The following is a 27,000-nucleotide window of genomic DNA, read 5'->3' as shown; positions in this document are numbered from 1 at the left end:
TATTTACAAAATATACAATTTATAAACAAAACCACGGCACAAAACCTAACAATTCAAAAATGCTAAATAAGGTTTGGAAACCAAGAACAGCAAACAGGTGCTGATGCCAGAAAGAGCCTCGCTAGCTGTTGGGAACCGTACTTTTAAAACTCCAGGAAGTGTAGGATGGACCAATCAGCTTCCTGTACTGCCCCCCAATCCGGCCAATCAGGCAGGGCACCTATAAGAACAAGAAAATAAAAACAACACATATGGCCAGGACCGTAACATGGTCTACTAGTAATGAAGCACGATGGTTGGCAAACCAATAAAGTAGCAAAACAGCAATGAAAGAACAAAATTTGATGAAAATATAGAACAATTTCTACGAATAAATAGGCAGTAACACCAGCTTGTGCTGACCTTAAAACCAAGCAAAAAAGCTTACAGCACCTGGTATTCCCAGGCGGTCTTCCTACCAAGTACTAACCAGGCCCGGCTCTATTTGGCTGCCGAGATCGGACGAGATCGGGCACTTAGAGAGCGGTGTGGCCGTAAGCTGCATTTGATATCATCAACAGCTCTTAAAAACGCTGGAGAAGCAGAATGCATGACACTTGCTAAGAAGAAGATAAATGTGGCAACGTACAAAGTACTATAACTGTACTGGTCTGTTACGCCCCTGTCTAGGGGGTCAGGGTGCAACATACAAAGATAAATTAGCATGTTCCCTCTCCGATCCCCAAACCAAAATCCAGGATCGAGATGTTCCAACAGAATGATATTTATTTTAAACGAAAGAAAGTGTCAAACAAAACATGACACTACAACTCAGGGCGAACCAAGGCCAACATAATAAACAAAATAAGCCATTTCCCACAGAAAGTGCTAGCTAGCCTGATAGAAATAAACAAACCAAAAGACAGTCGCTAACCCTAACTCCCTAATGTGAAAACAGTCCAAAGAAAATGGCAGTTCACCCCTACAGATTTAATACTATTTACAAAATATACAATTTATAAACAAAACCACGGCACAAAACCTAACAATTCAAAAATGCTAAATAAGGTTTGGAAACCAAGAACAGCAAACAGGTGCTGATGCCAGAAAGAGCCTCGCTAGCTGTTGGGAACCGTACTTTTAAAACTCCAGGAAGTGTAGGATGGACCAATCAGCTTCCTGTACTGCCCCCCAATCCAGCCAATCAGGCAGGGCACCTATAAGAACAAGAAAATAAAAACAACACATATGGCCAGGACCGTAACATGGTCTACTAGTAATGAAGCACGATGGTTGGCAAACCAATAAAGTAGCAAAACAGCAATGAAAGAACAAAATTTGATGAAAATATAGAACAATTTCTATGAATAAATAGGCAGTAACACCAGCTTGTGCTGCCCGTAAACCCAAGCAAAGAAGCTTACAGCACCTGGTATTCCCAGGCGGTCTTCCTACCAAGTAGTAACAAGGCCCGGCCCTATTTGGCTGCCGAGATCGGACGGGATCGGGCGCTTAGAGAGCAGTGTGGCCATAAGCTGCATTTGACATCATCAACAGCTCTCAAAAACGCTGGAGAAGCAGAATGCATGACACTTGCTAAGAAGAAGATAAATGTGGCAAAGTACAAAGTACTATAACTGTACTGGTCTGTTACGCCCCTGTCTAGGGGGTCAGGGTGCAACATACAAAGATAAATTAGCATGTTCCCTCTCCGATCCCCAAACCAAAATCCAGGATCGAGATGTTCCAACAGAATGATATTTATTTTAAACGAAAGAAAGTGTCAAACAAAACATGACACTACAACTCAGGGCGAACCAAGGCCAACATAATAAACAAAATAAGCCATTTCCCACAGAAAGTGCTAGCTAGCCTGATAGAAATAAACAAACCAAAAGACAGTCGCTAACCCTAACTCCCTAATGTGAAAACAAGAGAAAACAATCAAAAGAAAAATGGCAGTCCACCCCTACAGATTTAATACTATTTACAAAATATACAATTTATAAACAAAACCACGGCACAAAACCTAACAATTCAAAAATGCTAAATAAGATTTGGAAACTAAGAACAGCAAACAGGTGCTGCTGCCAGAAAGAGCCTCGCTAGCTGTTGGGAACCGTACTTTTAAAACTCCAGGAAGTGTAGGATGGACCAATCAGCTTCCTGTACTTCCCCCAAATCCAGCCAATCAGGCAGGGCACCTATAAGAACAAGAAAATAAAAACAACACATATGGCCATGACCGTAACATGGTCTACTAGTAATGAAGCACGATGGTTGACAAACCAATAAAGTAGCAAAACAGCAATGAAAGAACAAAATTTGATGAAAATATAGAACAATTTCTATGAATAAATAGGCAGTAACACCAGCTTGAGCTGCCCGTAAACCCAAGCAAAAAAGCTTACAGCACCTGGTATTCCCAGGCGGTCTTCCTACCAAGTACTAACCAGGCCCGGCCCTATTTGGCTGCTGAGATCGGACGAGATCGGGCGCTCAGAGAGCGGTGTGGCCGTAAGCTGCATTTGACATCATCAACAGCTCTTAAAAACGCTGGAGAAGCAGAATGCATGACACTTGCTAAGAAGAAGATAAATGTGGCAAAGTACAAAGTACTATAACTGTACTGGTCTGTTACGCCCCTGTCTAGGGGGTCAGGGTGCAACATACAAAGATAAATTAGCATGTTCCCTCTCCGATCCCCAAACCAAAATCCAGAATCGAGATGTTCCAACAGAATGATATTTATTTTAAACGAAAGAAAGTGTCAAACAAAACATGACACTACAACTCAGGGCGAACCAAGGCCAATATAATAAACAAAATAAGCCATTTCCCACAGAAAGTGCTAGCTAGCCTGATAGAAAGAAACAAACCAAAAGATAGTCGCTAACCCTAACTCCCTAATGTGAAAACAAGAGAAAACAATCAAAAGAAAAATGGCAGTCCACCCCTACAGATTTAATACTATTTACAAAATATACAATTTATAAACAAAACCACGGCACAAAACCTAACAATTCAAAAATGCTAAATAAGATTTGGAAACTAAGAACAGCAAACAGGTGCTGCTGCCAGAAAGAGCCTCGCTAGCTGTTGGGAACCGTACTTTTAAAACTCCAGGAAGTGTAGGATGGACCAATCAGCTTCCTGTACTTCCCCCAAATCCGGCCAATCAGGCAGGGCACCTATAAGAACAAGAAAATAAAAACAACACATATGGCCATGACCGTAACATGGTCTACTAGTAATGAAGCACGATGGTTGACAAACGAATAAAGTAGCAAAACAGCAATGAAAGAACAAAATTTGATGAAAATATAGAACAATTTCTATGAATAAATAGGCAGTAACACCAGCTTGAGCTGCCCGTAAACCCAAGCAAAAAAGCTTACAGCACCTGGTATTCCCAGGCGGTCTTCCTACCAAGTACTAACCAGGCCCGGCTCTATTTGGCTGCCGAGATCGGACGAGATCGGGCGCTTAGAGAGCGGTGTGGCCGTAAGCTGCATTTGACATTATCAACAGCTCTTAAAAACGCTAGAGAAGCAGAATGCATGACACTTGCTAAGAAGAAGATAAATGTGGCAAAGTACAAAGTACTATAAACTGTACTGGTCTGTTACGCCCCTGTCTAGGGGGTCAGGGTGAAACATACAAAGATAAATTTGCATGTTCCCTCTCCGATCCTCAAACCAAAATCCAGGATTGAGATGTTCCAACAGAATGATATTTATTTTAAACGAAAGAAAGTGTCAAACAAAACATGACACTACAACTCAGGGCGAACCAAGGCCAACATAATAAACAAAATAAGCCATTTCCCACAGAAAGTGCTAGCTAGCCTGATAGAAATAAACAAACCAAAAGATAGTCGCTAACCCTAACTCCCTAATGTGAAAACAAGAGAAAACAATCAAAAGAAAATGGCAGTCCACCCCTACAGATTTAATACTATTTACAAAATATACAATTTATAAACAAAACCACGGCACAAAACCTAACAATTCAAAAATGCTAAATAAGATTTGGAAACCAAGAACAGCAAACAGGTGCTGCTGCCAGAAAGAGCCTCGCTAGCTGTTGGGAACCGTACATTTAAAACTCCAGGAAGTGTAGGATGGACCAATCAGCATCCTGTACTTCCCCCAAATCCGGCCAATCAGGCAGGGCACCTATAAGAACAAGAAAATAAAAACAACACATATGGCCAGGACCGTAACATGGTCTACTAGTAATGAAGCACGATGGTTGACAAACCAATAAAGTAGCAAAACAGCAATGAAAGAACAAAATTTGATGAAAATATAGAACAATTTCTATGAATAAATAGGCAGTAACACCAGCTTGAGCTGCCCGTAAACCCAAGCAAAAAAGCTTACAGCACCTGGTATTCCCAGGCGGTCTTCCTACCAAGTACTAACCAGGCCCGGCCCTATTTGGCTGCCGAGATCGGACGAGATCGGGCGCTTAGAGAGCGGTGTGGCCGTAACATGCATTTGATATCATCAACAGCTCTTAAAAACGCTGGAGAAGCAGAATGCATGACACTTGCTAAGAAGAAGATAAATGTGTCAAAGTACAAAGTACTATAACTGTACTGGTCTGTTACGCCCCTTTCTAGGGGGTCAGGGTGCAACATACAAAGATAAATTAGCATGTTCCCTCTCCGATCCCCAAACCAAAATCCAGGATCGAGATGTTCCAACAGAATGATATTTATTTTAAACGAAAGAAAGTGTCAAACAAAACATGACACTACAACTCAGGGCGAACCAAGGCCAACATAATAAACAAAATAAGCCATTTCCCACAGAAAGTGCTAGCTAGCCTGATAGAAATAAACAAACCAAAAGACAGTCGCTAACCCTAACTCCCTAATGTGAAAACAGTCCAAAGAAAATGGTAGTTCACCCCTACAGATTTAATACTATTTACAAAATATACAATTTATAAACAAAACCACGGCACAAAACCTAACAATTCAGAAATACTAAATAAGGTTTGGAAACAAAGAACAGCAAACAGGTGCTGATGCCAGAAAGAGCCTCGCTAGCTGTTGGGAACCGTACTTTTAAAACTCCAGGAAGTGTAGGATGGACCACTCAGCTTCCGGTACTGCCCCCCAATCCGGCCAATCAGGCAGGGCACCTATAAGAACAAGAAAATAAAAACAACACATATGGCCAGGACCGTAACATGGTCTATTAGTAATGAAGCACGATGGTTGACAAACCAATAAAGTAGCAAAACAGCAATGAAAGAACAAAATTTGATGAAAATATAGAACAATTTCTATGAATAAATAGGCAGTAACACCAGCTTGTGCTGCCCGTAAACCCAAGCAAAAAAGCTTACAGCACCTGGTATTCCCAGGCGGTCTTCCTACCAAGTACTAACCAGGCCCGGCTCTATTTGGCTGCCGAGATCGGACAAGATCGGGCGCTTAGAGAGCAGTGTGGCCGTAAGCTGCATTTGACATCATCAACAGCTCTTAAAAACGCTAGAGAAGCAGAATGCATGACACTTGCTAAGAAGAAGATAAATGTGGCAAAGTACAAAGTACTATAACTGTACTGGTCTGTTACGCCCCTGTCTAGGGGGTCAGGGTGAAACATACAAAGATAAATTTGCATGTTCCCTCTCCGATCCCCAAACCAAAATCCAGGATTGAGATGTTCCAACAGAATAATATTTATTTTAAACGAAAGAAAGTGTCAAACAAAACATGACACTACAACTCAGGGCGAACCAAGGCCAACATAATAAACAAAATAAGCCATTTCCCACAGAAAGTGCTAGCTAGCCTGATAGAAAGAAACAAACCAAAAGACAGTCGCTAACCCTAACTCCCTAATGTGAAAACAGTCCAAAGAAAATGGCAGTTCACCCCTACAGATTTAATACTATTTACAAAATATACAATTTATAAACAAAACCACGGCACAAAACCTAACGATTCAAAAATGCTAAATAAGATTTGGAAACCAAGAACAGCAAACAGGTGCTGCTGCCAGAAAGAGCCTCGCTAGCTGTTGGGAACCGTACTTTTAAAACTCCAGGAAGTGTAGGATGGACCAATCAGCTTCCTGTACTTCCCCCAAATCCGGCCAATCAGGCAGGGCACCTATAAGAACAAGAAAATAAAAACAACACATATGGCCAGGACCGTAACATGGTCTACTAGTAATGAAGCACGATGGTTGACAAACCAATAAAGTAGCAAAACAGCAATGAAAGAACAAAATTTGATGAAAATATAGAACAATTTCTATGAATAAATAGGCAGTAACACCAGCTTGAGCTGCCCGTAAACCCAAGCAAAAAAGCTTACAGCACCTGGTATTCCCAGGCGGTCTTCCTACCAAGTACTAACCAGGCCCGGCCCTATTTGGCTGCCGAGATCGGACGAGATCGGGCGCTTAGAGAGCGGTGTGGCCGTAACATGCATTTGACATCATCAACAGCTCTTAAAAACGCTAGAGAAGCAGAATGCATGACACTTGCTAAGAAGAAGATAAATGTGGCAAAGTACAAAGTACTATAACTGTACTGGTCTGTTACGCCCCTGTCTAGGGGGTCAGGGTGAAACATACAAAGATAAATTTGCATGTTCCCTCTCCGATCCCCAAACCAAAATCCAGGATTGAGATGTTCCAACAGAATGATATTTATTTTAAACGAAAGAAAGTGTCAAACAAAACATGACACTACAACTCAGGGCGAACCAAGGCCAACATAATAAACAAAATAAGCCATTTCCCACAGAAAGTGCTAGCTAGCCTGATAGAAATAAACAAACCAAAAGATAGTCGCTAACCCTAACTCCCTAATGTGAAAACAGTCCAAAGAAAATGGTAGTTCACCCCTACAGATTTAATACTATTTACAAAATATACAATTTATAAACAAAACCACGGCACAAAACCTAACAATTCAGAAATACTAAATAAGGTTTGGAAACAAAGAACAGCAAACAGGTGCTGATGCCAGAAAGAGCCTCGCTAGCTGTTGGGAACCGTACTTTTAAAACTCCAGGAAGTGTAGGATGGACCACTCAGCTTCCGGTACTGCCCCCCAATCCGGCCAATCAGGCAGGGCACCTATAAGAACAAGAAAATAAAAACAACACATATGGCCAGGACCGTAACATGGTCTATTAGTAATGAAGCACGATGGTTGACAAACCAATAAAGTAGCAAAACAGCAATGAAAGAACAAAATTTGATGAAAATATAGAACAATTTCTATGAATAAATAGGCAGTAACACCAGCTTGTGCTGCCCGTAAACCCAAGCAAAAAAGCTTACAGCACCTGGTATTCCCAGGCGGTCTTCCTACCAAGTACTAACCAGGCCCGGCTCTATTTGGCTGCCGAGATCGGACGAGATCGGGCGCTTAGAGAGCAGTGTGGCCGTAAGCTGCATTTGACATCATCAACAGCTCTTAAAAACGCTGGAGAAGCAAAATGCATGACACTTGCTAAGAAGAAGATAAATGTGGCAAAGTACAAAGTACTATAACTGTACTGGTCTGTTACGCCCCTGTCTAGGGGGTCAGGGTGCCACATACAAAGATAAATTAGCATGTTCCCTCTCCGATCCCCAAACCAAAATCCAGGATCGAGATGTTCCAACAGAATGATATTTATTTTAAACAAAAGAAAGTGTCAAATAAAACATGACACTACAACTCAGGGCGAACCAAGGCCAACATAATAAACAAAATAAGCCATTTCCCACAGAAAGTGCTAGCTAGCCTGATAGAAAGAAACAAACCAAAAGACAGTCGCTAACCCTAACTCCCTAATGTGAAAACAGTCCAAAGAAAATGGCAGTTCACCCCTACAGATTTAATACTATTTACAAAATATACAATTTATAAACAAAACCACGGCACAAAACCTAACAATTCAAAAATGCTAAATAAGGTTTAGAAACCAAGAACAGCAAACAGGTGCTGATGCCAGAAAGAGCCTCGCTAGCTGTTGGGAACCGTACTTTTAAAACTCCAGGAAGTGTAGGATGGACCAATCAGCTTCCTGTACTGCCCCCCAATCCGGCCAATCAGGCAGGGCACCTATAAGAACAAGAAAATAAAAACAACACATATGGCCAGGACCGTAACATGGTCTACTAGTAATGAAGCACGATGGTTGGCAAACCAATAAAGTAGCAAAACAGCAATGAAAGAACAAAATTTGATGAAAATATAGAACAATTTCTATGAATAAATAGGCAGTAACACCAGCTTGAGCTGCCCGTAAACCCAAGCAAAAAAGCTTACAGCACCTGGTATTCCCAGGCGGTCTTCCTACCAAGTACTAACCAGGCCCGGCCCTATTTGGCTGCCGAGATCGGACAAGATCGGGCGCTTAGAGAGCGGTGTGGCCGTAACATGCATTTGACATCATCAACAGCTCTTAAAAACGCTAGAGAAGCAGAATGCATGACACTTGCTAAGAAGAAGATAAATGTGGCAAAGTACAAAGTACTATAACTGTACTGGTCTGTTACGCCCCTGTCTAGGGGGTCAGGGTGAAACATACAAAGATAAATTTGCATGTTCCCTCTCCGATCCCCAAACCAAAATCCAGGATTGAGATGTTCCAACAGAATAATATTTATTTTAAACGAAAGAAAGTGTCAAACAAAACATGACACTACAACTCAGGGCGAACCAAGGCCAACATAATAAACAAAATAAGCCATTTCCCACAGAAAGTGCTAGCTAGCCTGATAGAAAGAAACAAACCAAAAGACAGTCGCTAACCCTAACTCCCTAATGTGAAAACAGTCCAAAGAAAATGGCAGTTCACCCCTACAGATTTAATACTATTTACAAAATATACAATTTATAAACAAAACCACGGCACAAAACCTAACGATTCAAAAATGCTAAATAAGATTTGGAAACCAAGAACAGCAAACAGGTGCTGCTGCCAGAAAGAGCCTCGCTAGCTGTTGGGAACCGTACTTTTAAAACTCCAGGAAGTGTAGGATGGACCAATCAGCTTCCTGTACTTCCCCCAAATCCGGCCAATCAGGCAGGGCACCTATAAGAACAAGAAAATAAAAACAACACATATGGCCAGGACCGTAACATGGTCTACTAGTAATGAAGCACGATGGTTGACAAACCAATAAAGTAGCAAAACAGCAATGAAAGAACAAAATTTGATGAAAATATAGAACAATTTCTATGAATAAATAGGCAGTAACACCAGCTTGAGCTGCCCGTAAACCCAAGCAAAAAAGCTTACAGCACCTGGTATTCCCAGGCGGTCTTCCTACCAAGTACTAACCAGGCCCGGCCCTATTTGGCTGCCGAGATCGGACGAGATCGGGCGCTTAGAGAGCGGTGTGGCCGTAACATGCATTTGACATCATCAACAGCTCTTAAAAACGCTAGAGAAGCAGAATGCATGACACTTGCTAAGAAGAAGATAAATGTGGCAAAGTACAAAGTACTATAACTGTACTGGTCTGTTACGCCCCTGTCTAGGGGGTCAGGGTGAAACATACAAAGATAAATTTGCATGTTCCCTCTCCGATCCCCAAACCAAAATCCAGGATTGAGATGTTCCAACAGAATGATATTTATTTTAAACGAAAGAAAGTGTCAAACAAAACATGACACTACAACTCAGGGCGAACCAAGGCCAACATAATAAACAAAATAAGCCATTTCCCACAGAAAGTGCTAGCTAGCCTGATAGAAATAAACAAACCAAAAGATAGTCGCTAACCCTAACTCCCTAATGTGAAAACAAGAGAAAACAATCAAAAGAAAATGGCAGTCCACCCCTACAGATTTAATACTATTTACAAAATATACAATTTATAAACAAAACCACGGCACAAAACCTAACAATTCAAAAATGCTAAATAAGATTTGGAAACCAAGAACAGCAAACAGGTGCTGCTGCCAGAAAGAGCCTCGCTAGCTGTTGGGAACCGTACTTTTAAAACTCCAGGAAGTGTAGGATGGACCAATCAGCTTCCTGTACTTCCCCCAAATCCGACCAATCAGGCAGGGCACCTATAAGAACAAGAAAATAAAAACAACACATATGGCCAGGACCGTAACATGGTCTACTAGTAATGAAGCACGATGGTTGACAAACCAATAAAGTAGCAAAACAGCAATGAAAGAACAAAATTTGATGAAAATATAGAACAATTTCTATGAATAAATAGGCAGTAACACCAGCTTGTGCTGCCCGTAAACCCAAGCAAAAAAGCTTACAGCACCTGGTATTCCCAGGCGGTCTTCCTACCAAGTACTAACCAGGTCCGGCCCTATTTGGCTGCTGAGATCGGACGAGATCGGGTGCTCAGAGAGCGGTGTGGCCGTAAGCTGCATTTGACATCATCAACAGCTCTTAAAAACGCTGGAGAAGCAGAATGCATGACACTTGCTAAGAAGAAGATAAATGTGGCAAAGTACAAAGTACTATAACTGTACTGGTCTGTTACGCCCCTGTCTAGGGGGTCAGGGTGCAACATACAAAGATAAATTAGCATGTTCCCTCTCCGATCCCCAAACCAAAATCCAGAATCGAGATGTTCCAACAGAATGATATTTATTTTAAACGAAAGAAAGTGTCAAACAAAACATGACACTACAACTCAGGGCGAACCAAGGCCAACATAATAAACAAAATAAGCCATTTCCCACAGAAAGTGCTAGCTAGCCTGATAGAAAGAAACAAACCAAAAGATAGTCGCTAACCCTAACTCCCTAATGTAAAAACAAGAGAAAACAATCAAAAGAAAAATGGCAGTCCACCCCTACAGATTTAATACTATTTACAAAATATACAATTTATAAACAAAACCACGGCACAAAACCTAACAATTCAAAAATGCTAAATAAGATTTGGAAACTAAGAACAGCAAACAGGTGCTGCTGCCAGAAAGAGCCTCGCTAGCTGTTGGGAACCGTACTTTTAAAACTCCAGGAAGTGTAGGATGGACCAATCAGCTTCCTGTACTTCCCCCAAATCCAGCCAATCAGGCAGGGCACCTATAAGAACAAGAAAATAAAAACAACACATATGGCCATGACCGTAACATGGTCTACTAGTAATGAAGCACGATGGTTGACAAACCAATAAAGTAGCAAAACAGCAATGAAAGAACAAAATTTGATGAAAATATAGAACAATTTCTATGAATAAATAGGCAGTAACACCAGCTTGAGCTGCCCGTAAACCCAAGCAAAAAAGCTTACAGCACCTGGTATTCCCAGGCGGTCTTCCTACCAAGTACTAACCAGGCCCGGCCCTATTTGGCTGCTGAGATCGGACGAGATCGGGCGCTCAGAGAGCGGTGTGGCCGTAAGCTGCATTTGACATCATCAACAGCTCTTAAAAACGCTGGAGAAGCAGAATGCATGACACTTGCTAAGAAGAAGATAAATGTGGCAAAGTACAAAGTACTATAACTGTACTGGTCTGTTACGCCCCTGTCTAGGGGGTCAGGGTGCAACATACAAAGATAAATTAGCATGTTCCCTCTCCGATCCCCAAACCAAAATCCAGAATCGAGATGTTCCAACAGAATGATATTTATTTTAAACGAAAGAAAGTGTCAAACAAAACATGACACTACAACTCAGGGCGAACCAAGGCCAACATAATAAACAAAATAAGCCATTTCCCACAGAAAGTGCTAGCTAGCCTGATAGAAAGAAACAAACCAAAAGATAGTCGCTAACCCTAACTCCCTAATGTGAAAACAAGAGAAAACAATCAAAAGAAAAATGGCAGTCCACCCCTACAGATTTAATACTATTTACAAAATATACAATTTATAAACAAAACCACGGCACAAAACCTAACAATTCAAAAATGCTAAATAAGATTTGGAAACCAAGAACAGCAAACAGGTGCTGCTGCCAGAAAGAGCCTCGCTAGCTGTTGGGAACCGTACTTTTAAAACTCCAGGAAGTGTAGGATGGACCAATCAGCTTCCTGTACTTCCCCCAAATCCGGCCAATCAGGCAGGGCACCTATAAGAACAAGAAAATAAAAACAACACATATGGCCAGGACCGTAACATGGTCTACTAGTAATGAAGCACGATGGTTGACAAACGAATAAAGTAGCAAAACAGCAATGAAAGAACAAAATTTGATGAAAATATAGAACAATTTCTATGAATAAATAGGCAGTAACACCAGCTTGAGCTGCCCGTAAACCCAAGCAAAAAAGCTTACAGCACCTGGTATTCCCAGGCAGTCTTCCTACCAAGTACTAACCAGGCCCGGCTCTATTTGGCTGCCGAGATCGGACGAGATCGGGCGCTTAGAGAGCGGTGTGGCCGTAAGCTGCATTTGACATTATCAACAGCTCTTAAAAACGCTAGAGAAGCAGAATGCATGACACTTGCTAAGAAGAAGATAAATGTGGCAAAGTACAAAGTACTATAAACTGTACTGGTCTGTTACGCCCCTGTCTAGGGGGTCAGGGTGAAACATACAAAGATAAATTTGCATGTTCCCTCTCCGATCCTCAAACCAAAATCCAGGATTGAGATGTTCCAACAGAATGATATTTATTTTAAACGAAAGAAAGTGTCAAACAAAACATGACACTACAACTCAGGGCGAACCAAGGCCAACATAATAAACAAAATAAGCCATTTCCCACAGAAAGTGCTAGCTAGCCTGATAGAAAGAAACAAACCAAAAGATAGTCGCTAACCCTAACTCTCTAATGTGAAAACAAGAGAAAACAATCAAAAGAAAATGGCAGTCCACCCCTACAGATTTAATACTATTTACAAAATATACAATTTATAAACAAAACCACGGCACAAAACCTAACAATTCAAAAATGCTAAATAAGATTTGGAAACCAAGAACAGCAAACAGGTGCTGCTGCCAGAAAGAGCCTCGCTAGCTGTTGGGAACCGTACTTTTAAAACTCCAGGAAGTGTAGGATGGACCAATCAGCTTCCTGTACTTCCCCCAAATCCGGCCAATCAGGCAGGGCACCTATAAGAACAAGAAAATAAAAACAACACATATGGCCAGGACCGTAACATGGTCTACTAGTAATGAAGCACGATGGTTGACAAACCAATAAAGTAGCAAAACAGCAATGAAAGAACAAAATTTGATGAAAATATAGAACAATTTCTATGAATAAATAGGCAGTAACACCAGCTTGAGCTGCCCGTAAACCCAAGCAAAAAAGCTTACAGCACCTGGTATTCCCAGGCGGTCTTCCTACCAAGTACTAACCAGGCCCGGCCCTATTTGGCTGCCGAGATCGGACGAGATCGGGCGCTTAGAGAGCGGTGTGGCCGTAACATGCATTTGACATCATCAACAGCTCTTAAAAACGCTAGAGAAGCAGAATGCATGACACTTGCTAAGAAGAAGATAAATGTGGCAAAGTACAAAGTACTATAACTGTACTGGTCTGTTACGCCCCTTTCTAGGGGGTCAGGGTGCAACATACAAAGATAAATTAGCATGTTCCCTCTCCGATCCCCAAACCAAAATCCAGGATCGAGATGTTCCAACAGAATGATATTTATTTTAAACGAAAGAAAGTGTCAAACAAAACATGACACTACAACTCAGGGCGAACCAAGGCCAACATAATAAACAAAATAAGCCATTTCCCACAGAAAGTGCTAGCTAGCCTGATAGAAAAAAACAAACCAAAAGACAGTCGCTAACCCTAACTCCCTAATGTGAAAACAGTCCAAAGAAAATGGCAGTTCACCCCTACAGATTTAATACTATTTACAAAATATACAATTTATAAACAAAACCACGGCACAAAACCTAACAATTCAAAAATGCTAAATAAGATTTGGAAACCAAGAACAGCAAACAGGTGCTGCTGCCAGAAAGAGCCTCGCTAGCTGTTGGGAACCGTACATTTAAAACTCCAGGAAGTGTAGGATGGACCAATCAGCATCCTGTACTTCCCCCAAATCCGGCCAATCAGGCAGGGCACCTATAAGAACAAGAAAATAAAAACAACACATATGGCCAGGACCGTAACATGGTCTACTAGTAATGAAGCACGATGGTTGGCAAACCAATAAAGTAGCAAAACAGCAATGAAAGAACAAAATTTGATGAAAATATAGAACAATTTCTATGAATAAATAGGCAGTAACACCAGCTTGAGCTGCCCGTAAACCCAAGCAAAAAAGCTTACAGCACCTGGTATTCCCAGGCGGTCTTCCTACCAAGTACTAACCAGGCCCGGCCCTATTTGGCTGCCGAGATCGGACGAGATCGGGCGCTTAGAGAGCGGTGTGGCCGTAACATGCATTTGACATCATCAACAGCTCTTAAAAACGCTAGAGAAGCAGAATGCATGACACTTGCTAAGAAGAAGATAAATGTGGCAAAGTACAAAGTACTATAACTGTACTGGTCTGTTACGCCCCTGTCTAGGGGGTCAGGGTGAAACATACAAAGATAAATTTGCATGTTCCCTCTCCGATCCCCAAACCAAAATCCAGGATTGAGATGTTCCAACAGAATAATATTTATTTTAAACGAAAGAAAGTGTCAAACAAAACATGACACTACAACTCAGGGCGAACCAAGGCCAACATAATAAACAAAATAAGCCATTTCCCACAGAAAGTGCTAGCTAGCCTGATAGAAAGAAACAAACCAAAAGACAGTCGCTAACCCTAACTCCCTAATGTGAAAACAGTCCAAAGAAAATGGCAGTTCACCCCTACAGATTTAATACTATTTACAAAATATACAATTTATAAACAAAACCACGGCACAAAACCTAACGATTCAAAAATGCTAAATAAGATTTGGAAACCAAGAACAGCAAACAGGTGCTGCTGCCAGAAAGAGCCTCGCTAGCTGTTGGGAACCGTACTTTTAAAACTCCAGGAAGTGTAGGATGGACCAATCAGCTTCCTGTACTTCCCCCAAATCCGGCCAATCAGGCAGGGCACCTATAAGAACAAGAAAATAAAAACAACACATATGGCCAGGACCGTAACATGGTCTACTAGTAATGAAGCACGATGGTTGACAAACCAATAAAGTAGCAAAACAGCAATGAAAGAACAAAATTTGATGAAAATATAGAACAATTTCTATGAATAAATAGGCAGTAACACCAGCTTGAGCTGCCCGTAAACCCAAGCAAAAAAGCTTACAGCACCTGGTATTCCCAGGCGGTCTTCCTACCAAGTACTAACCAGGCCCGGCCCTATTTGGCTGCCGAGATCGGACGAGATCGGGCGCTTAGAGAGCGGTGTGGCCGTAACATGCATTTGACATCATCAACAGCTCTTAAAAACGCTAGAGAAGCAGAATGCATGACACTTGCTAAGAAGAAGATAAATGTGGCAAAGTACAAAGTACTATAACTGTACTGGTCTGTTACGCCCCTGTCTAGGGGGTCAGGGTGAAACATACAAAGATAAATTTGCATGTTCCCTCTCCGATCCCCAAACCAAAATCCAGGATTGAGATGTTCCAACAGAATGATATTTATTTTAAACGAAAGAAAGTGTCAAACAAAACATGACACTACAACTCAGGGCGAACCAAGGCCAACATAATAAACAAAATAAGCCATTTCCCACAGAAAGTGCTAGCTAGCCTGATAGAAATAAACAAACCAAAAGATAGTCGCTAACCCTAACTCCCTAATGTGAAAACAAGAGAAAACAATCAAAAGAAAATGGCAGTCCACCCCTACAGATTTAATACTATTTACAAAATATACAATTTATAAACAAAACCACGGCACAAAACCTAACAATTCAAAAATGCTAAATAAGATTTGGAAACCAAGAACAGCAAACAGGTGCTGCTGCCAGAAAGAGCCTCGCTAGCTGTTGGGAACCGTACTTTTAAAACTCCAGGAAGTGTAGGATGGACCAATCAGCTTCCTGTACTTCCCCCAAATCCGGCCAATCAGGCAGGGCACCTATAAGAACAAGAAAATAAAAACAACACATATGGCCAGGACCGTAACATGGTCTACTAGTAATGAAGCACGATGGTTGACAAACCAATAAAGTAGCAAAACAGCAATGAAAGAACAAAATTTGATGAAAATATAGAACAATTTCTATGAATAAATAGGCAGTAACACCAGCTTGTGCTGCCCGTAAACCCAAGCAAAAAAGCTTACAGCACCTGGTATTCCCAGGCGGTCTTCCTACCAAGTACTAACCAGGCCCGGCCCTATTTGGCTGCTGAGATCGGACGAGATCAGGTGCTCAGAGAGCGGTGTGGCCGTAAGCTGCATTTGACATCATCAACAGCTCTTAAAAACGCTGGAGAAGCAGAATGCATGACACTTGCTAAGAAGAAGATAAATGTGGCAAAGTACAAAGTACTATAACTGTACTGGTCTGTTACGCCCCTGTCTAGGGGGTCAGGGTGCAACATACAAAGATAAATTAGCATGTTCCCTCTCCGATCCCCAAACCAAAATCCAGAATCGAGATGTTCCAACAGAATGATATTTATTTTAAACGAAAGAAAGTGTCAAACAAAACATGACACTACAACTCAGGGCGAACCAAGGCCAACATAATAAACAAAATAAGCCATTTCCCACAGAAAGTGCTAGCTAGCCTGATAGAAAGAAACAAACCAAAAGATAGTCGCTAACCCTAACTCCCTAATGTGAAAACAAGAGAAAACAATCAAAAGAAAAATGGCAGTCCACCCCTACAGATTTAATACTATTTACAAAATATACAATTTATAAACAAAACCACGGCACAAAACCTAACAATTCAAAAATGCTAAATAAGATTTGGAAACTAAGAACAGCAAACAGGTGCTGCTGCCAGAAAGAGCCTCGCTAGCTGTTGGGAACCGTACTTTTAAAACTCCAGGAAGTGTAGGATGGACCAATCAGCTTCCTGTACTTCCCCCAAATCCAGCCAATCAGGCAGGGCACCTATAAGAACAAGAAAATAAAAACAACACATATGGCCAGGACCGTAACATGGTCTACTAGTAATGAAGCACGATGGTTGACAAACCAATAAAGTAGCAAAACAGCAATGAAAGAACAAAATTTGATGAAAATATAGAACAATTTCTATGAATAAATAGGCAGTAACACCAGCTTGAGCTGCCCGTAAACCCAAGCAAAAAAGCTTACAGCACCTGGTATTCCCAGGCGGTCTTCCTACCAAGTACTAACCAGGCCCGGCCCTATTTGGCTGCCGAGATCGGACGAGATCGGGCGCTTAGAGAGCGGTGTGGCCGTAACATGCATTTGACATCATCAACAGCTCTTAAAAACGCTAGAGAAGCAGAATGCATGACACTTGCTAAGAAGAAGATAAATGTGGCAAAGTACAAAGTACTATAACTGTACTGGTCTGTTACGCCCCTGTCTAGGGGGTCAGGGTGAAACATACAAAGATAAATTTGCATGTTCCCTCTCCGATCCCCAAACCAAAATCCAGGATTGAGATGTTCCAACAGAATGATATTTATTTTAAACGAAAGAAAGTGTCAAACAAAACATGACACTACAACTCAGGGCGAACCAAGGCCAACATAATAAACAAAATAAGCCATTTCCCACAGAAAGTGCTAGCTAGCCTGATAGAAAGAAACAAACCAAAAGACAGTCGCTAACCCTAACTCCCTAATGTGAAAACAAGAGAAAACAATCAAAAGAAAAATGGCAGTCCACCCCTACAGATTTAATACTATTTACAAAATATACAATTTATAAACAAAACCACGGCACAAAACCTAACAATTCAAAAATGCTAAATAAGGTTTGGAAACCAAGAACAGCAAACAGGTGCTGATGCCAGAAAGAGCCTCGCTAGCTGTTGGGAACCATACTTTTAAAACTCCAGGAAGTGTAGGATGGACCAATCAGCTTCCTGTACTGCCCCCCAATCCAGCCAATCAGGCAGGGCACCTATAAGAACAAGAAAATAAAAACAACACATATGGCCAGGACCGTAACATGGTCTACTAGTAATGAAGCACGATGGTTGGCAAACCAATAAAGTAGCAAAACAGCAATGAAAGAACAAAATTTGATGAAAATATAGAACAATTTCTATGAATAAATAGGCAGTAACACCAGCTTGTGCTGCCCGTAAACCCAAGCAAAAAAGCTTACAGCACCTGGTATTCCCAGGCGGTCTTCCTACCAAGTACTAACCAGGCCCGGCTCTATTTGGCTGCCGAGATCGGACGAGATCGGGCGCTCAGAGAGCGGTGTGGCCGTAAGCTGCATTTGATATCATCAACAGCTCTTAAAAACGCTGGAGAAGCAGAATGCATGACACTTGCTAAGAAGAAGATAAATGTGGCAAAGTACAAAGTACTATAACTGTACTGGTCTGTTACGCCCCTGTCTAGGGGGTCAGGGTGAAACATACAAAGATAAATTTGCATGTTCCCTCTCCGATCCCCAAACCAAAATCCAGGATCGACATGTTCCAACAGAATGATATTTATTTTAAACGAAAGAAAGTGTCAAACAAAACATGACACTACAACTCAGGGCGAACCAAGGCCAACATAATAAACAAAATAAGCCATTTCCCACAGAAAGTGCTAGCTAGCCTGATAGAAAGAAACAAACCAAAAGACAGTCGCTAACCCTAACTCCCTAATGCAAAAACAAGAGAAAACAATCAAAAGAAAAATGGCAGTCCACCCCTACAGATTTAATACTATTTACAAAATATACAATTTATAAACAAAACCACGGCACAAAACCTAACAATTCAAAAATGCTAAATAAGGTTTGGAAACCAAGAACAGCAAACAGGTGCTGCTGCCAGAAAGAGCCTCGCTAGCTGTTGGGAACCGTACTTTTAAAACTCCAGGAAGTGTAGGATGGACCAATCAGCTTCCTGTACTTCCCCCAAATCCGGCCAATCAGGCAGGGTACCTATAAGAACAAGAAAATAAAAACAACACATATGGCCAGGACCGTAACATGGTCTACTAGTAATGAAGCACGATGGTTGACAAACCAATAAAGTAGCAAAACAGCAATGAAAGAACAAAATTTGATGAAAATATAGAACAATTTCTATGAATAAATAGGCAGTAACACCAGCTTGTGCTGCCCGTAAACCCAAGCAAAAAAGCTTACAGCACCTGGTATTCCCAGGCGGTCTTCCTACCAAGTACTAACCAGGCCCAGCCCTATTTGGCTGCCGAGATCGGACGAGATCGGGCGCTCAGAGAGCGGTGTGGCCGTAAGCTGCATTTGACATCATCAACAGCTCTTAAAAACGCTGGAGAAGCAGAATGCATGACACTTGCTAAGAAGAAGATAAATGTGGCAAAGTACAAAGTACTATAACTGTACTGGTCTGTTACGCCCCTGTCTAGGGGGTCAGGGTGCAACATACAAAGATAAATTAGCATGTTCCCTCTCCGATCCCCAAACCAAAATCCAGAATCGAGATGTTCCAACAGAATGATATTTATTTTAAACGAAAGAAAGTGTCAAACAAAACATGACACTACAACTCAGGGCGAACCAAGGCCAACATAATAAACAAAATAAGCCATTTCCCACAGAAAGTGCTAGCTAGCCTGATAGAAATAAACAAACCAAATAATAGTCGCTAACCCTAACTCCCTAATGTGAAAACAAGAGAAAACAATCAAAAGAAAAATGGCAGTCCACCCCTACAGATTTAATACTATTTACAAAATATACAATTTATAAACAAAACCACGGCACAAAACCTAACAATTCAAAAATGCTAAATAAGATTTGGAAACTAAGAACAGCAAACAGGTGCTGCTGCCAGAAAGAGCCTCGCTAGCTGTTGGGAACCGTACTTTTAAAACTCCAGGAAGTGTAGGATGGACCAATCAGCTTCCTGTACTTCCCCCAAATCCAGCCAATCAGGCAGGGCACCTATAAGAACAAGAAAATAAAAACAACACATATGGCCATGACCGTAACATGGTCTACTAGTAATGAAGCACGATGGTTGACAAACCAATAAAGTAGCAAAACAGCAATGAAAGAACAAAATTTGATGAAAATATAGAACAATTTCTATGAATAAATAGGCAGTAACACCAGCTTGAGCTGCCCGTAAACCCAAGCAAAAAAGCTTACAGCACCTGGTATTCCCAGGCGGTCTTCCTACCAAGTACTAACCAGGCCCGGCTCTATTTGGCTGCCGAGATCGGACGAGATCGGGCGCTTAGAGAGCGGTGTGGCCGTAAGCTGCATTTGACATTATCAACAGCTCTTAAAAACGCTAGAGAAGCAGAATGCATGACACTTGCTAAGAAGAAGATAAATGTGGCAAAGTACAAAGTACTATAACTGTACTGGTCTGTTACGCCCCTGTCTAGGGGGTCAGGGTGAAACATACAAAGATAAATTTGCATGTTCCCTCTCCGATCCTCAAACCAAAATCCAGGATTGAGATGTTCCAACAGAATGATATTTATTTTAAACGAAAGAAAGTGTCAAACAAAACATGACACTACAACTCAGGGCGAACCAAGGCCAACATAATAAACAAAATAAGCCATTTCCCACAGAAAGTGCTAGCTAGCCTGATAGAAATAAACAAACCAAAAGATAGTCGCTAACCCTAACTCCCTAATGTGAAAACAAGAGAAAACAATCAAAAGAAAATCGCAGTCCACCCCTACAGATTTAATACTATTTACAAAATATACAATTTATAAACAAAACCACGGCACAAAACCTAACAATTCAAAAATGCTAAATAAGATTTGGAAACCAAGAACAGCAAACAGGTGCTGCTGCCAGAAAGAGCCTCGCTAGCTGTTGGGAACCGTACTTTTAAAACTCCAGGAAGTGTAGGATGGACCAATCAGCTTCCTGTACTTCCCCCAAATCCGGCCAATCAGGCAGGGCACCTATAAGAACAAGAAAATAAAAACAACACATATGGCCATGACCGTAACATGGTCTACTAGTAATGAAGCACGATGGTTGACAAACCAATAAAGTAGCAAAACAGCAATGAAAGAACAAAATTTGATGAAAATATAGAACAATTTCTATGAATAAATAGGCAGTAACACCAGCTTGAGCTGCCCGTAAACCCAAGCAAAAAAGCTTACAGCACGTGGTATTCCCAGGCGGTCTTCCTACCAAGTACTAACCAGGCCCGGCTCTATTTGGCTGCCGAGATCGGACGAGATCGGGCGCTTAGAGAGCGGTGTGGCCGTAAGCTGCATTTGACATTATCAACAGCTCTTAAAAACGCTAGAAAAGCAGAATGCATGACACTTGCTAAGAAGAAGATAAATGTGGCAAAGTACAAAGTACTATAACTGTACTGGTCTGTTACGCCCCTGTCTAGGGGGTCAGGGTGAAACATACAAAGATAAATTTGCATGTTCCCTCTCCGATCCTAAAACCAAAATCCAGGATTGAGATGTTCCAACAGAATGATATTTATTTTAAACGAAAGAAAGTGTCAAACAAAACATGACACTACAACTCAGGGCGAACCAAGGCCAACATAATAAACAAAATAAGCCATTTCCCACAGAAAGTGCTAGCTAGCCTGATAGAAAAAAACAAACCAAAAGATAGTCGCTAACCCTAACTCCCTAATGTGAAAACAAGAGAAAACAATCAAAAGAAAAATGGCAGTTCACCCCTACAGATTTAATACTATTTACAAAATATACAATTTATAAACAAAACCACGGCACAAAACCTAACAATTCAAAAATGCTAAATAAGATTTGGAAACCAAGAACAGCAAACAGGTGCTGCTGCCAGAAAGAGCCTCGCTAGCTGTTGGGAACCGTACTTTTAAGACTCCAGGAAGTGTAGGATGGACCAATCAGCTTCCTGTACTTCCCCCAAATCCGGCCAATCAGGCAGGGCACCTATAAGAACAAGAAAATAAAAACAACACATATGGCCAGGACCGTAACATGGTCTACTAGTAATGAAGCACGATGGTTGACAAACCAATAAAGTAGCAAAACAGCAATGAAAGAACAAAATTTGATGAAAATATAGAACAATTTCTATGAATAAATAGGCAGTAACACCAGCTTGAGCTGCCCGTAAACCCAAGCAAAAAAGCTTACAGCACCTGGTATTCCCAGGCGGTCTTCCTACCAAGTACTAACCAGGCCCGGCCCTATTTGGCTGCCGAGATCGGACGAGATCGGGCGCTTAGAGAGCGGTGTGGCCGTAACATGCATTTGACATCATCAACAGCTCTTAAAAACGCTAGAGAAGCAGAATGCATGACACTTGCTAAGAAGAAGATAAATGTGGCAAAGTACAAAGTACTATAACTGTACTGGTCTGTTACGCCCCTGTCTAGGGGGTCAGGGTGAAACATACAAAGATAAATTTGTATGTTCCCTCTCCGATCCCCAAACCAAAATCCAGGATTGAGATGTTCCAACAGAATGATATTTATTTTAAACGAAAGAAAGTGTCAAACAAAACATGACACTACAACTCAGGGCGAACCAAGGCCAACATAATAAACAAAATAAGCCATTTCCCACAGAAAGTGCTAGCTAGCCTGATAGAAATAAACAAACCAAAAGATAGTCGCTAACCCTAACTCCCTAATGTGAAAACAAGAGAAAACAATCAAAAGAAAATGGCAGTCCACCCCTACAGATTTAATACTATTTACAAAATATACAATTTATAAACAAAACCACGGCACAAAACCTAACAATTCAAAAATGCTAAAAAAGATTTGGAAACCAAGAACAGCAAACAGGTGCTGCTGCCAGAAAGAGCCTCGCTAGCTGTTGGGAACCGTACATTTAAAACTCCAGGAAGTGTAGGATGGACCAATCAGCTTCCTGTGCTTCCCCCAAATCCGGCCAATCAGGCACGGCACCTATAAGAACAAGAAAATAAAAACAACACATATGGCCAGGACCGTAACATGGTCTACTAGTAATGAAGCACGATGGTTGACAAACCAATAAAGTAGCAAAACAGCAATGAAAGAACAAAATTTGATGAAAATATAGAACAATTTCTATGAATAAATAGGCAGTAACACCAGCTTGAGCTGCCCGTAAACCCAAGCAAAAAAGCTTACAGCACCTGGTAATCCCAGGCGGTCTTCCTACCAAGTACTAACCAGGCCCGGCCCTATTTGGCTGCCGAGATCGGACGAGATCGGGCGCTTAGAGAGCGGTGTGGCCGTAACATGCATTTGATATCATCAACAGCTCTTAAAAACGCTAGAGAAGCAGAATGCATGACACTTGCTAAGAAGAAGATAAATGTGGCAAAGTACAAAGTACTATAACTGTACTGGTCTGTTACGCCCCTGTCTAGGGGGTCAGGGTGCAACATACAAAGATAAATTAGCATGTTCCCTCTCCGATCCCCAAACCAAAATCCAGAATCGAGATGTTCCAACAGAATGATATTTATTTTAAACGAAAGAAAGTGTCAAACAAAACATGACACTACAACTCAGGGCGAACCAAGGCCAACATAATAAACAAAATAAGCCATTTCCCACAGAAAGTGCTAGCTAGCCTGATAGAAATAAACAAACCAAAAGATAGTCGCTAACCCTAACTCCCTAATGTGAAAACAAGAGAAAACAATCAAAAGAAAAATGGCAGTCCACCCCTACAGATTTAATACTATTTACAAAATATACAATTTATAAACAAAACCACGGCACAAAACCTAACAATTCAACAATGCTAAATAAGATTTGGAAACTAAGAACAGCAAACAGGTGCTGCTGCCAGAAAGAGCCTCGCTAGCTGTTGGGAACCGTACTTTTAAAACTCCAGGAAGTGTAGGATGGACCAATCAGCTTCCTGTACTTCCCCCAAATCCGGCCAATCAGGCAGGGCACCTATAAGAACAAGAAAATAAAAACAACACATATGGCCATGACCGTAACATGGTCTACTAGTAATGAATCACGATGGTTGACAAACCAATAAAGTAGCAAAACAGCAATGAAAGAACAAAATTTGATGAAAATATAGAACAATTTCTATGAATAAATAGGCAGTAACACCAGCTTGAGCTGCCCGTAAACCCAAGCAAAAAAGCTTACAGCACCTGGTATTCCCAGGCGGTCTTCCTACCAAGTACTAACCAGGCCCGGCTCTATTTGGCTGCCGAGATCGGACGAGATCGGGCACTTAGAGAGCGGTGTGGCCGTAAGCTGCATTTGACATTATCAACAGCTCTTAAAAACGCTAGAGAAGCAGAATGCATGACACTTGCTAAGAAGAAGATAAATGTGGCAAAGTACAAAGTACTATAACTGTACTGGTCTGTTACGCCCCTGTCTAGGGGGTCAGGGTGCAACATACAAAGAAAATTTGCATGTTCCCTCTCCGATCCTCAAACCAAAATCCAGGATTGAGATGTTCCAACAGAATGATATTTATTTTAAACGAAAGAAAGTGTCAAACAAAACATGACACTACAACTCAGGGCGAACCAAGGCCAACATAATGAACAAAATAAGCCATTTCCCACAGAAAGTGCTTGCTAGCCTGATAGAAAGAAACAAACCAAAAGACAGTCGCTAACCCTAATTCCCTAATGTGAAAACAGTCCAAAGAAAATGGCAGTTCACCCCTACAGATTTAATACTATTTACAAAATATACAATTTATAAACAAAACCACGGCACAAAACCTAACAATTCAAAAATGCTAAATAAGATTTGGAAACCAAGAACAGCAAACAGGTGCTGCTGCCAGAAAGAGCCTCGCTAGCTGTTGGGAACCGTACATTTAAAACTCCAGGAAGTGTAGGATGGACCAATCAGCTTCCTGTACTTCCCCCAAATCCGGCCAATCAGGCACGGCACCTATAAGAACAAGAAAATAAAAACAACACATATGGCCAGGACCGTAACATGGTCTACTAGTAATGAAGCACGATGGTTGACAAACCAATAAAGTAGCAAAACAGCAATGAAAGAACAAAATTTGATGAAAATATAGAACAATTTCTATGAAGAAATAGGCAGTAACACCAGCTTGAGCTGCCCGTAAACCCAAGCAAAAAAGCTTACAGCACCTGGTATTCCCAGGCGGTCTTCCTACCAAGTACTAACCAGGCCTGGCCCTATTTGGCTGCCGAGATCGGACGAGATCGGGCGCTTAGAGAGCGGTGTGGCCGTAACATGCATTTGATATCATCAACAGCTCTTAAAAACGCTAGAGAAGCAGAATGCATGACACTTGCTAAGAAGAAGATAAATGTGGCAAAGTACAAAGTACTATAACTGTACTGGTCTGTTACGCCCCTGTCTAGGGGGTCAGGGTGCAACATACAAAGATAAATTAGCATGTTCCCTCTCCGATCCCCAAACCAAAATCCAGGATTGAGATGTTCCAACAGAATGATATTTATTTTAAACGAAAGAAAGTGTCAAACAAAACATGACACTACAACTCAGGGCGAACCAAGGCCAACATAATAAACAAAATAAGCCATTTCCCACAGAAAGTGCTAGCTAGCCTGATAGAAAGAAACAAACCAAAAGACAGTCGCTAACCCTAACTCCCTAATGCGAAAACAAGAGAAAACAATCAAAAGAAAAATGGCAGTCAACCCCTACAGATTTAATACTATTTACAAAATATACAATTTATAAACAAAACCACGGCACAAAACCTAACAATTCAAAAATGCTAAATAAGGTTTGGAAACCAAGAACAGCAAACAGGTGCTGCTGCCAGAAAGAGCCTCGCTAGCTGTTGGGAACCGTACTTTTAAAACTCCAGGAAGTGTAGGATGGACCAATCAGCTTCCTGTACTTCCCCCAAATCCGGCCAATCAGGCAGGGCACCTATAAGAACAAGAAAATAAAAACAACACATATGGCCAGGACCGTAACATGGTCTACTAGTAATGAAGCACGATGGTTGACAAACCAATAAAGTAGCAAAACAGCAATGAAAGAACAAAATTTGATGAAAATATAGAACAATTTCTATGAATAAATAGGCAGTAACACCAGCTTGTGCTGCCCGTAAACCCAAGCAAAAAAGCTTACAGCACCTGGTATTCCCAGGCGGTCTTCCTACCAAGTACTAACCAGGCCCGGCCCTATTTGGCTGCCGAGATCGGACGAGATCGGGCGCTTAGAGAGCGGTGTGGCCGTAACATGCATTTGACATCATCAACAGCTCTTAAAAACGCTAGAGAAGCAGAATGCATGACACTTGCTAAGAAGAAGATAAATGTGGCAAAGTACAAAGTACTATAAATGTACTGGTCTGTTACGCCCCTGTCTAGGGGGTCAGGGTGAAACATACAAAGATAAATTTGCATGTTCCCTCTCCGATCCCCAAACCAAAATCCAGGATTGAGATGTTCCAACAGAATGATATTTATTTTAAACGAAAGAAAGTGTCAAACAAAACATGACACTACAACTCAGGGCGAACCAAGGCCAACATAATAAACAAAATAAGCCATTTCCCACAGAAAGTGCTAGCTAGCCTGATAGAAAGAAACAAACCAAAAGACAGTCGCTAACCCTAACTCCCTAATGTGAAAACAAGAGAAAACAATCAAAAGAAAAATGGCAGTCCACCCCTACAGATTTAATACTATTTACAAAATATACAATTTATAAACAAAACCACGGCACAAAACCTAACAATTCAAAAATGCTAAATAAGGTTTGGAAACCAAGAACAGCAAACAGGTGCTGATGCCAGAAAGAGCCTCGCTAGCTGTTGGGAACCATACTTTTAAAACTCCAGGAAGTGTAGGATGGACCAATCAGCTTCCTGTACTGCCCCCCAATCCAGCCAATCAGGCAGGGCACCTATAAGAACAAGAAAATAAAAACAACACATATGGCCAGGACCGTAACATGGTCTACTAGTAATGAAGCACGATGGTTGGCAAACCAATAAAGTAGCAAAACAGCAATGAAAGAACAAAATTTGATGAAAATATAGAACAATTTCTATGAATAAATAGGCAGTAACACCAGCTTGTGCTGCCCGTAAACCCAAGCAAAAAAGCTTACAGCACCTGGTATTCCCAGGCGGTCTTCC

At 41.3% G+C, this 27,000-nt stretch overlaps 27 pseudogenes; all 27 read right to left on the bottom strand.

Annotated features, from left to right (window-relative positions):
- Window positions 1–420: 420 nt before the first annotated feature.
- LOC137110086 (5S ribosomal RNA) lies at window positions 421–539 on the bottom strand (annotated as a pseudogene).
- An 857-nt stretch (window positions 540–1,396) lies between these two features.
- On the bottom strand, window positions 1,397–1,515 carry LOC137110923 (5S ribosomal RNA; annotated as a pseudogene).
- An 868-nt stretch (window positions 1,516–2,383) lies between these two features.
- LOC137110599 (5S ribosomal RNA) lies at window positions 2,384–2,502 on the bottom strand (annotated as a pseudogene).
- An 868-nt stretch (window positions 2,503–3,370) lies between these two features.
- Window positions 3,371–3,489, bottom strand: LOC137111365 (5S ribosomal RNA; annotated as a pseudogene).
- An 868-nt stretch (window positions 3,490–4,357) lies between these two features.
- On the bottom strand, window positions 4,358–4,476 carry LOC137110388 (5S ribosomal RNA; annotated as a pseudogene).
- Window positions 4,477–5,333: 857 nt separating this feature from the next.
- Window positions 5,334–5,452, bottom strand: LOC137110365 (5S ribosomal RNA; annotated as a pseudogene).
- Window positions 5,453–6,309: 857 nt separating this feature from the next.
- LOC137110387 (5S ribosomal RNA) lies at window positions 6,310–6,428 on the bottom strand (annotated as a pseudogene).
- An 857-nt stretch (window positions 6,429–7,285) lies between these two features.
- Window positions 7,286–7,404, bottom strand: LOC137110144 (5S ribosomal RNA; annotated as a pseudogene).
- An 857-nt stretch (window positions 7,405–8,261) lies between these two features.
- Window positions 8,262–8,380, bottom strand: LOC137110798 (5S ribosomal RNA; annotated as a pseudogene).
- Window positions 8,381–9,237: 857 nt separating this feature from the next.
- Window positions 9,238–9,356, bottom strand: LOC137110386 (5S ribosomal RNA; annotated as a pseudogene).
- An 867-nt stretch (window positions 9,357–10,223) lies between these two features.
- LOC137110628 (5S ribosomal RNA) lies at window positions 10,224–10,342 on the bottom strand (annotated as a pseudogene).
- An 868-nt stretch (window positions 10,343–11,210) lies between these two features.
- On the bottom strand, window positions 11,211–11,329 carry LOC137110598 (5S ribosomal RNA; annotated as a pseudogene).
- Window positions 11,330–12,197: 868 nt separating this feature from the next.
- LOC137110167 (5S ribosomal RNA) lies at window positions 12,198–12,316 on the bottom strand (annotated as a pseudogene).
- An 868-nt stretch (window positions 12,317–13,184) lies between these two features.
- On the bottom strand, window positions 13,185–13,303 carry LOC137110385 (5S ribosomal RNA; annotated as a pseudogene).
- Window positions 13,304–14,160: 857 nt separating this feature from the next.
- LOC137110383 (5S ribosomal RNA) lies at window positions 14,161–14,279 on the bottom strand (annotated as a pseudogene).
- An 857-nt stretch (window positions 14,280–15,136) lies between these two features.
- LOC137110382 (5S ribosomal RNA) lies at window positions 15,137–15,255 on the bottom strand (annotated as a pseudogene).
- Window positions 15,256–16,122: 867 nt separating this feature from the next.
- On the bottom strand, window positions 16,123–16,241 carry LOC137110126 (5S ribosomal RNA; annotated as a pseudogene).
- An 868-nt stretch (window positions 16,242–17,109) lies between these two features.
- On the bottom strand, window positions 17,110–17,228 carry LOC137110381 (5S ribosomal RNA; annotated as a pseudogene).
- Window positions 17,229–18,096: 868 nt separating this feature from the next.
- LOC137110129 (5S ribosomal RNA) lies at window positions 18,097–18,215 on the bottom strand (annotated as a pseudogene).
- An 868-nt stretch (window positions 18,216–19,083) lies between these two features.
- Window positions 19,084–19,202, bottom strand: LOC137110132 (5S ribosomal RNA; annotated as a pseudogene).
- Window positions 19,203–20,070: 868 nt separating this feature from the next.
- On the bottom strand, window positions 20,071–20,189 carry LOC137111354 (5S ribosomal RNA; annotated as a pseudogene).
- An 867-nt stretch (window positions 20,190–21,056) lies between these two features.
- Window positions 21,057–21,175, bottom strand: LOC137110261 (5S ribosomal RNA; annotated as a pseudogene).
- Window positions 21,176–22,043: 868 nt separating this feature from the next.
- LOC137110380 (5S ribosomal RNA) lies at window positions 22,044–22,162 on the bottom strand (annotated as a pseudogene).
- Window positions 22,163–23,029: 867 nt separating this feature from the next.
- Window positions 23,030–23,148, bottom strand: LOC137110843 (5S ribosomal RNA; annotated as a pseudogene).
- An 868-nt stretch (window positions 23,149–24,016) lies between these two features.
- LOC137110085 (5S ribosomal RNA) lies at window positions 24,017–24,135 on the bottom strand (annotated as a pseudogene).
- Window positions 24,136–24,991: 856 nt separating this feature from the next.
- Window positions 24,992–25,110, bottom strand: LOC137110800 (5S ribosomal RNA; annotated as a pseudogene).
- Window positions 25,111–25,978: 868 nt separating this feature from the next.
- Window positions 25,979–26,097, bottom strand: LOC137110379 (5S ribosomal RNA; annotated as a pseudogene).
- Between the last annotated feature and the right edge of the window lie 903 nt (window positions 26,098–27,000).

This window comes from Channa argus, unplaced genomic scaffold (assembly GCF_033026475.1).
Source record: "Channa argus isolate prfri unplaced genomic scaffold, Channa argus male v1.0 Contig009, whole genome shotgun sequence".
In the NCBI taxonomy this organism is placed as follows: Eukaryota; Metazoa; Chordata; class Actinopteri; order Anabantiformes; family Channidae; genus Channa; species Channa argus.
This window is presented reverse-complemented; position numbering and strand designations above follow the sequence as displayed.